We start from the raw sequence: 9,492 nt of genomic DNA, 5'->3' as shown, positions 1-9,492 counted from the left end.
TTCTTTCTTTCTTTCTTTCTTTCTTTCTTTCTTTCTTTCTTTCTTTCTTTCTTTCTTTCTTTCTTTTTGTCTAGGGCTTTTAAGTGTGCCATTTAGTTGCTTATATGAGATGTCTCAAATTTCTTTCTGGAGTCACTTCGTGCTATGAACTTTCCTCTTAGCATTCTTTCATTTGTGTCCCATAAGTTTGGGTAAGTTGTATCTTCATTTTCATTGAATTTTAGGAAGTCTCTAATTTCTTTTTTTATTTCTTTCCTGACCAACATGTCATTGAGTAGAGAGTTGTTTACATGTGTGTATGTAGGCTTTTTGTTATTTCTGTTGTTTTAGGTCTAGTTTTAGGCCACAGGGGTCTGATAGGATACAATGGATTATTTCAATATTCTTGTATCTGTTGAGGCTTGCTTTGTGTCCAGATATATGGTCAATTTTGAGAAGATTCCATGAGGTGCTGAAAAGAAGGTATACTCTTTTGAATTTACCTGAAAAGTTCTGTAGACATCAATTAGGGCCATTTAATTTAGGACCTCTGTAAATATTATTATTTCCCTATTTGGCTTCTGTCTGGATGATCTGTCCTTTGGTGAGAGTGGAGTGTTGAAGTCTCCCACTGTTAAAGTGATGGGATCGATGTGTGATTTAAGCTTTAATAAAGTTTCATTTACAAATGTAGGTGCTCTTGTATTGGGGGCACAGATGTTCAGGATTGTGATGTCCTGGTGGATTTTTCATTTCATAAGAATGTAATGCCTCTCTATCATTATTTGATTAATTTTGGTTGAAAGTCTATTTTATTAGATATTAGGATAGCTACCCCAGCTTGTTTTATAGGTCCATTTGCTTGAAAAACACTTTCCCAGCCCTTTACTCTGAGGTAGTGTTTATCTTTGTTGCAGTCATGCATTTTTTTGATGCAGCAGAATGTTGGATCCTGTTTCTGCAACCATTCTGTTAGTCTGTGTCTTTTTATTGGAGAGTTGAGTCCATTGACATTGATAGATAATAGTGACCAATGAATGTTAGTTCCTTTTGTTGTGGAGTTGGTGATGGAGTGTTTGTATTGTTATTTTCTTTTGATTTTTTTTTGTTGTGAAGTTATTTATATTCTGTGTTTCTTGAGTGTAGTTGATTTGGTTGGATTGGAGTTTTCCTTCTAGTATCTTCTGTAGGGCTGGGTTGCTGTGTAGATATTGTTTAAGTTTAGTTTCGTCATGGAATATTTTGTTTTCTCAATCTATGTTGATTGAAAGCTTTACTGGGTATAGAAGTCTAGGTTGGCATCTGTGGTATCTTAGAGTCTGCATGACATCTGCCCAGGCCCTTCTAGCTTTCATAGTTTCTGTTGAGAAGTCTGGTGTCATTCTGATAGGTCTACCTTTATATGTTACTTGGCCTTTTTCCCTCGCTGCTTTTAAGATTTTTTTTTCTTTGTTCTGTAGATTTAGTGTTTTGACTATTATGTGACATAAGGAGTGTCTTTTCTGGTCTAGTCTGTTTGGTGTTCTGTAGGCCTCTTGTATGTTTATGGACATCTCTTTAAGTTGGGAAGATTTTCTTCTATGATTTTCTTAAAAATATTTTTTATTCCCCATTTTTTAATTAGATTACTTGGTTTGCTGCTTTTCAGCTTCTTTAGTTCTTTATATATACTGGATATTAGTCCTCTATCAGACAGAGAGTTGGTGAAGATTCTTTCCCAATCTGTAGACAGTCACTTTGTTTTGATGACCGTATCCTTTGATTTACAGAAGCTTTTCAGCTTCATGAGGTCCCATTTATTGATTGTTGCTCTTAGAGCCTTTGCTGTTGGTGTTCTGTTCAGAAAGTTGTCTCCTGTGCCAATGAGTTCAAGGGTATTCCTCAATTATTTTTCTAACCGATTTAATGTGTCTGGTTTTATGTTGAGGTCTTTGATACACTTGGACTTTAGTTTTGTGCAGGGTGATAAGTATGGATCTATTTGCATTTTTCTACATGTAGACATCCAGTTGGACCAGCAACATTTGTAGAAGATGCTGTCTTTTCTCCATTGTATGGTTTTGGCGTCTTTGTCAAAGATCAGGTGTCCATAAGTGTGTGGGTTTATCTCTTGGTCCTCTGTTCGGGTTCCATTGACCCACCATTCTGTTTCTATGCCAGTACCATGCAGTTTTTATTACTGTTGCTCTATAGTACAGCTTAAGATCAGGGATGGAGATACCCCCATAAGATCTTTTATTGTAGAAGATTGTTTTAGCAATTCTGGGTTTCTTATTATTCCATACGAAGTTGAGAATTTTTCTTTCTAGGTCTGTAAAGAATTGTGTTGGTAATTTGATAGGAATTGCATTGAATCTATAGATTGCTTTTGGCGGGATGGCCATTTTTACTATGTTAATCCTGCCAAGCCATGAGCATGGGAGATCTTTCCATCTTCTGATATCTTCTTCTAATTCTTTCCTCAGAGACTTGAAATTTTTTTCATACAAAAATGGGGAACAGAGCTAAAAAGAGAATTCTCTGTAGAGGAATATCGAATGGCAGAGAAACACTTAAAGAAATGTTCAACCTCATTGGCCATTAATGAAATGCAAATCAAAACAACCCTGAGATTTCACCTTACACTCATCATAATGGCCAAGATGAAAAACTCAAGTGACAACACATGCTGGAGAGGTTGTAGAGAAAGGGGAACCCTCCTTCACTTCTGATGGGAATGTAAACTTGTACAACCACTCTGGAAAGCAATCTGGTGCTTTCTCAGACAACTAGGAATAGCGCTTCCTCAAGATCCAGCCATACCACTCCTAGGCATATATCCAAAAGAGGCTCAAGTACACAATAAGGACATTTGATCAACCATGGTTGTAGCAGCTTCATTTGTAATAGCCAGAAGCTGGAAACAGCCCAGATGCCCCTCAACTGAAGAATGGATGCAGAAATTATGGTACATCTACACAATGGAGTATTACTCTGCAATGAAAAATAAGGAAATCATGAAATGTGTAGGTAAATGGTGGTATCTGGAAAGAATCATCTTGAGTGAGCTGTCCCAGAAGCAGAAAGACACACACGGTATTTACTCACTCATACAGACATAACATAGTATACACCTACTAAAAACTGTACATCTAAAGAAACGAAGCATGAGAGAGGACCCTGACTAAAATGCTCAATCCCCATCCTGAAAGGCAAAAAGGCTGGACATCAGAACAAGAAGAAAACAGGAAACAACCTAGGAACCTGCCACAGAGGGCTTCTGAAAGCCTCTGCCCTGCAGACAGTCACAGCAGACACTGAGATTTATGGCCAACTGTTGGACAGTGTGCATGGAATCTTATGTAAGAACTGGGAAATAGTAAGAGCTGGAGAGGACGGGAACAACACAAGGAGAACAACAGAACCAGAAAACTTGAACACAGGGAACTTCCCAGACTCATACTCCAACCAAGGACTATTCATGGAGATAACCTAGAACCCCTGCACAGATGTAGCACATGATAGTTCAGTGTCCAAGTGGGTTACATAGTAATGGGAGGAGGGACTGCCTCTGACATAATCTGATTGGCCTGCTCTTGGTTCACCTCCCTCTGAGGGGGGAGCAGCCTTACCAGTCCACAGAAGATGACAATGCAGCCACTCCTGTGGTGATCTGATAGACTAAGATCAGAAGAAAGGAGAGGAGGACCTCCCCTATCAGTAGACTTGGGGAGGGGCATGCATGAGAAAGGGGAAGGGAGGGTGGGATCTGGAGGGGAGGAGGGAGGGGCTTATAGGGGAATACAAAATGAATGAAATGTAATTAATAGCAAAAAATTTTAAAAATTAAAAAAATATTTTCTGGACCTTGGAGCCTGGAATCTCTTTTTCATCTATTCCTATTATTCTTAGATTTCATCTTTTCATGGTGTCCTTGATTTTTTGGATGTTTTGTGTTTGGACCTTTTCCAATTTTACTTTTTATTTGAGATCTGTGTCAATTTCTGCAATTGTATCTTCAGTGCCTGAGATTCTCTTTTCCCTCGCTTGTATTCTGTTGGTGATGCTTACCTTTGTTTTTCCTGATCTTTTCTCTAGGTTCTCCAGCTCTAGGATTTTCTCTGTTTGTGTTTTCTTTGTTGCTTCTAATTCTGTTTTCATGTCTTGCACCATTTCCTTCAACTCTTTGAATGTGGATTCCTGTCTTTCCATAATGGTCTCTATATCTTTGTTCATTTCCTCTCTATATGCCACTACTTGTGCTCTATTTGTGTTTTTTTTTTTGTTGGCTGTATTTGCCTATGTTTCTTTGAGAGCTTTGCTTGTTTCTTCTTTATGTGCCTCTAATAACTGGACAAGCATAGATTTGAGATCATTTTCCTGTGTTTCCAATGAATTAGCATGTCCAGTGATTTGGGGGTTGCTGGTGAAGCCATGATGTCCTAATTTTTTTTTTTTTTTTGGATTTGTTCTTACACTGACCTCTAGCCATCTGCTTATCAGTAACCTTTGGTGTTTGTTCCTGGAGTCTGTACTTCAGACTGGGTCTGTCTCTCTCTGGTATCTGGAGTATTCTTCAGGAATGTGAGAGAGGTCCATTGATTCAAGAGTGGGTGTTGGTGTTTCAGCTGTAGCTAAAGGAGAAAGGTCGTAGGCACAATCACGGGTGTTTCCATGAAATTGTGCCTTGAAGGACAGGGTGCTAGACTGTGTAGATGCCTGGAAGGGTGGAGCTTAAATGCAGGAAGGGGTGCTGGCGCTGTTCATGGGCACAATGCACATGTGCAGATTCCCTGAATACCTTAGAAGCCTACCGGCCTGTCATACTGTCCTCCTGCTAGTCAGATCTGTCTTGGCTCCAGGAATTGTTTGCCTGGACTCCACTGGTACACCCACAGAACAAGGGCTTCAATGTTGAAAACACTATCCAAATGATCCCTATGTTGTCCACAGGAAGTGTGTGGATGGGAGGGATCTGATGTCAGGCTGCTAGAGTAGAGGGACCCTGGATCTGGGGTTCTGCACACACTCCCTTGAAGGCCCACTCACAGGCCTAATCAGAAAGCACAGGAATTCCTCCTGTTCTCTACTCTCAGATTTGAGCTCTCAGGGATCAATGAAAGTGTAGGAGATCCATCAGCTCAATGGTGTCCACTACCTGGCTGCCAGGCAGGGAGACCCATACTTGGGGTAGCCTCCTCTGTTGTTTCAGTCACTGAGCACTAAGGCTCCTGCTTTTGGCTAGCTGCCAACCTGCCACAGCTGCAGACCTGGGAGGCCTGCCTCTGCTGTCTCAGTCACCTTGTGCTTGGCGCAACCACTACTGACTCCCCTGAGCAGGGAGGCCCATACTTTGGGCAAGGGGAAGTGCGGGTGTGTGTGACACTCTGTCCCCAGAGACATCCATGGGTGACCTGGATTCAAACTGTCCCAGTTTTCGGTTGTCCCGTCTTGCCTAGGAAGCCTCAATGTTGATATTCTGGCTTCAGCTGCCCCTCCACTCACCAGTTTCGGAGTTTTGCCCCTCAGATATGGTGCACACTGGTCGCCACCATCTTGGACTCCCCAGTCTGTGTATTTTCAATGAATTCCCTTCCTGTGGTCATGCCTCCCATCAGAAAGACTTCACTTTATCGAAGAAAGAACTCTTCAAGATTCAGCAAATACTGCATTATCACATGACCATTTATTTCTTTAGTTGCAATAATTTCAACAGTATTTATAGCATACCAAATGCAATGAAGGTAGACTAGAGGCACAGAGGGATGTGTTGATAAAGGCCCTTTATAATGAAAAGTATGATCTGAACTCAGTGATCACTTCCCCATCAAAGCTAGAGAAAATGCAGAGGTATGAACCTGAAGGCTGCTTGTTCAAAGGGCACAGCACAGAACTGAGTATTTTTTATGAGCTTCTGGGAACCTTCCAGAGGTACACATTTTAATATCTTGCCAAGTTTCCAGAGACAGAATGACCCAGGAAGCACAGAACAAAGCATGCTACATTTGCCTTAATTATGTTTCTATTGCTGTGAGTAACTTGAGGAGAAGAGTTTATTTCATCTTATGGTTCTCAAGTCATATAGCATCACAGAGAGAAGCCAGGGCTAGAATTCAAACTACTGAGAACCTAGAGGCAAAAATTGAAGCAGGGACCTTTGAGAAATGCTGCTTACTGGCTTGTAGCTCAGGGATTGCTCAGCCTGCTTTCTTATAAAACTGGAACTGCCTGGACCCACAGTAGGCTGGGCCATCCAACATCAATCACTGATAAAGAAAATGCTCTACGGACTAGCCTGGATGGTGGCACTGTAGGGAGGCATTTTTTTCACAGTTGAGAGTACCTTTTCCTAAATGTCTCTAGCTTTTGTCAAGTTGACATGAAACTAACCACAATAGTATTGGTCTAGATGCTACTATCGCTGTGGCAGCTAGAAGGCCTTTAGGGAAGCAAACATGATGGACTGACAGGTTAGGATATTTGGAAGAACCTGTCAGATAATTCAGAAAGGATATTTACCCAGAATTCTCTAGTGAGAGGACACCAGAGGTAGATCACTTATTCAGGTTGAAGAGATCCTTAAGGAATTTAAATAAAGACAGAAATGAGGATAGTAGGTACTAAAACAATAGATGTTAGGTCACCATCAGGGCTGCAACTGTCAAGCAGAGACCTTATACACAGTGGACTACAGAGGTGTCCATAAGAAAAAACAGATGGAGGGGACTAGGTGAGAAACAGCTCATACAAGCAAAAGAAATCAAGGATGTGTCATAAGACAGTCATATTTTTTTTCCTTTTGAAACAACATTCCTGATGAGACAACTTACAGAAGGAAGATGTATCTGGTCTCAACTTTGGGCTGTGGTTGCTTGGTTACAGGTGCATAGCAGAGGGTATTTCACCTTTACAACCACTGAAAAACACACACATACAAACAGAGAGAGAGGAAATAGAGATCAATTGACAATTGATATATGATGATAGTTAGATGATAGCTACATACATGATAATAGGTGATAGATAGACAACAGACAGGCAGGTAGATGGAGTGACAGTCTGACAAATGTATGATAGAAAGATGAGCACCAAAATTCCTGGCCCCTAGTGACTTATTTTTTTTTCTAGCTAGCTCATTTTTCGTAAGGTTCCCTGCATCTTCCTAAATCATCAGGGCAACAAGCCTATTGTGGAACACCTTATAGATATATCATTAAGTGTGGTTTGCCAAGCAGTAGTTCAAATTGAGCCCTGTATTACTAAGTTTTCTTATTTCTCTTAAGAAAAAGAATCAAGCTGAGGGACTCACTCCCCAACTGCATCTGGAAAAGTAGATCTGAGCAGGGCAAGATGTGCTATCCAGATCACATTATTAAGAAGAACCTGCTGCCAGATACAGAGGTACAGTAAGCATAAAGCCTCATAAAATTTCCCCTTTAAGTTTTGGCTCAGTAACCTGATACAAGAATACGCTTTTGTGGGGCAGCTAGTGGCCCAGAAAGAGGGTAATTATCCTACTATTACAGTTACTGGGGCTTTCATATAGGTTTTCCTATAGGAAAATACCTTTAGGAATACCTTTAGGAAGGTATTCCTCATCCTGAGTTCAACAGCATGACCCCAGATGAAACTAGAGTAACCAACACTGGCATACCTTTGTGGGTCCCCACAATAAGGTGATCTGGGGAAGATCCTGCTCTGTAACACGTTAGTACAAAAGCTAGGAAAAGCCAGGCTTCAGACATAAACACAGACACCCCGCATTCATTCTGCTTTGGATGCTCTGAAAGGTTTTCCATGTGTTCTTATCAGCTCCTTCCAAGCACCCAACTGTCTCTCTTTAATGTCACCCACTGAATGTGGCACTGACTGGCCACCATCAATCAGCCTGGAGATAGTCTCTTTTCAACACTCCCTATCTCGCCAGGATCAAGAAAGCATTTGTTCTCTGGGGGCTTCCAAAAATATTGACAGTTCTTGGATGAAATTCAACACTAATTTGGGGACTTTCTCCTTTTCTTTTCTATAGTGACAGCTTCCCTGACAGCATGAGGCTGAGCATTTCTGCTGTTTAAATGGTGATGATGATCTCATCTCTGTGGCTCTTTCTAGGTTGCCTGAGGGACAAAGAACTCAGGGTCCAGGCTGTGTTTTGAGCTCTTGAGAGAGTGAAGACTCATGCCACTACCATACTGCTGGCATGATTGTGCTCCTAGGGTCTGGCTCATATGCATTCAGGAAATATCTGTGCTCTTGCACAGGAGGCATCTTTGCTTCTGTAACTGGCACCACTGGCATGTTCTTCACCAGCTGGCACCTATCCAGAGAGATTCTATGTTGAGCATATGCTTTCTTTTCAAGGTCCACTGCACATGTCACTCCTCAGATGTGCCTTTTGCTATATGGTCCTGACACTTGCCATCTCTGATACCTGGGGTGCCTGCTTCCCCGTGCGCAGTTCTTAACTTATTTTTACCATTGTCATCATCCATATGGAGTCACCCATCTCGTAACTTCTCAGGTTAGATTTACTGTCTCCCTAATCTGAACATCCATTACATTATGCTATAACTAAGATGTGATGCCTGTGGAATGTTTCACATTTTTCAAAGGGTTTTATGTATACAGTATTTAAATCTTATTTTTTTTTACCAATTCGTGCCCCAGTGTCTGCCTTTATTTTTTTTTCTTATCAGTTACATTTTATTAACTCTGTATCCTAGCTGTGTCCTGATCCCTCATTCCCTCCCAGTCCCTCCCTCCCTGCCTCATCTCCACCGTGCCCCTTTCCAAGTCCACTGATAGGGGGGACCTCCTCCCCATTCATCTGATCCTGTTTTATCAGGTATCTTCACGACTGGTGGCCAAGCTCTCCTCTGTGGCCTAACAGGACTGCTCCTCCCTTTGGGGGCTGGGGAGGCCAAAGAGCCAGTCATTGAGTTCCTGTTAGAAATAGTCCTTGTTTCCCTCACTATGGGAAACCAATTGGTTACTGAGCTACCACAGGCTACATCTGAGCAGAGGTTCTAGGTTATGTCCATACATGGTCCTTGGTTGAATGTCAGTCTCAGAAAAGACCCTGTGCCCAGATATATTTGGTCCTTGTGGAGCTCCTATCCTTTCCCCATCAGACTAACTCCCCTTCTTTCTTATGATTCCCTGTACTCTGCCAAAGGTTTGGTCATGAGTCTTTGCTTTGAAAACACTGCTAGTTAGAGTCTTTCAAATGTGCTCAGTAGACTCCTGTCATACATTCAATGCACATTCCATCTGTCTTTCTAAATGAGGATTGATCATCTTACCCCATGTCCGCTCTCCTGATTATCTTTTTTAGGTGTACAGATTTCATTATGTTTATCACATCTTATAGGTCTATATAAGTGAGTATATACCGTGTTTGTTTTTCTCCTTCTGGGATATTTCACTCAGAATGATCTTTTCTAGATCCCACCATTTCCCTGCAAATTTCATGATTTCCTCCTTTCTGATTGCTGAGTAGTATTCCATTGTGTAAAAATACCACAATTTCTGTAC

The sequence above is a fragment of the Psammomys obesus genome, unplaced genomic scaffold, assembly GCF_907164565.1.
Source record: "Psammomys obesus unplaced genomic scaffold, mPsaObe1.curated_primary_1811, whole genome shotgun sequence".
NCBI classification, from domain to species: domain Eukaryota; kingdom Metazoa; phylum Chordata; class Mammalia; order Rodentia; family Muridae; genus Psammomys; species Psammomys obesus.
This window is presented reverse-complemented; position numbering follows the sequence as displayed.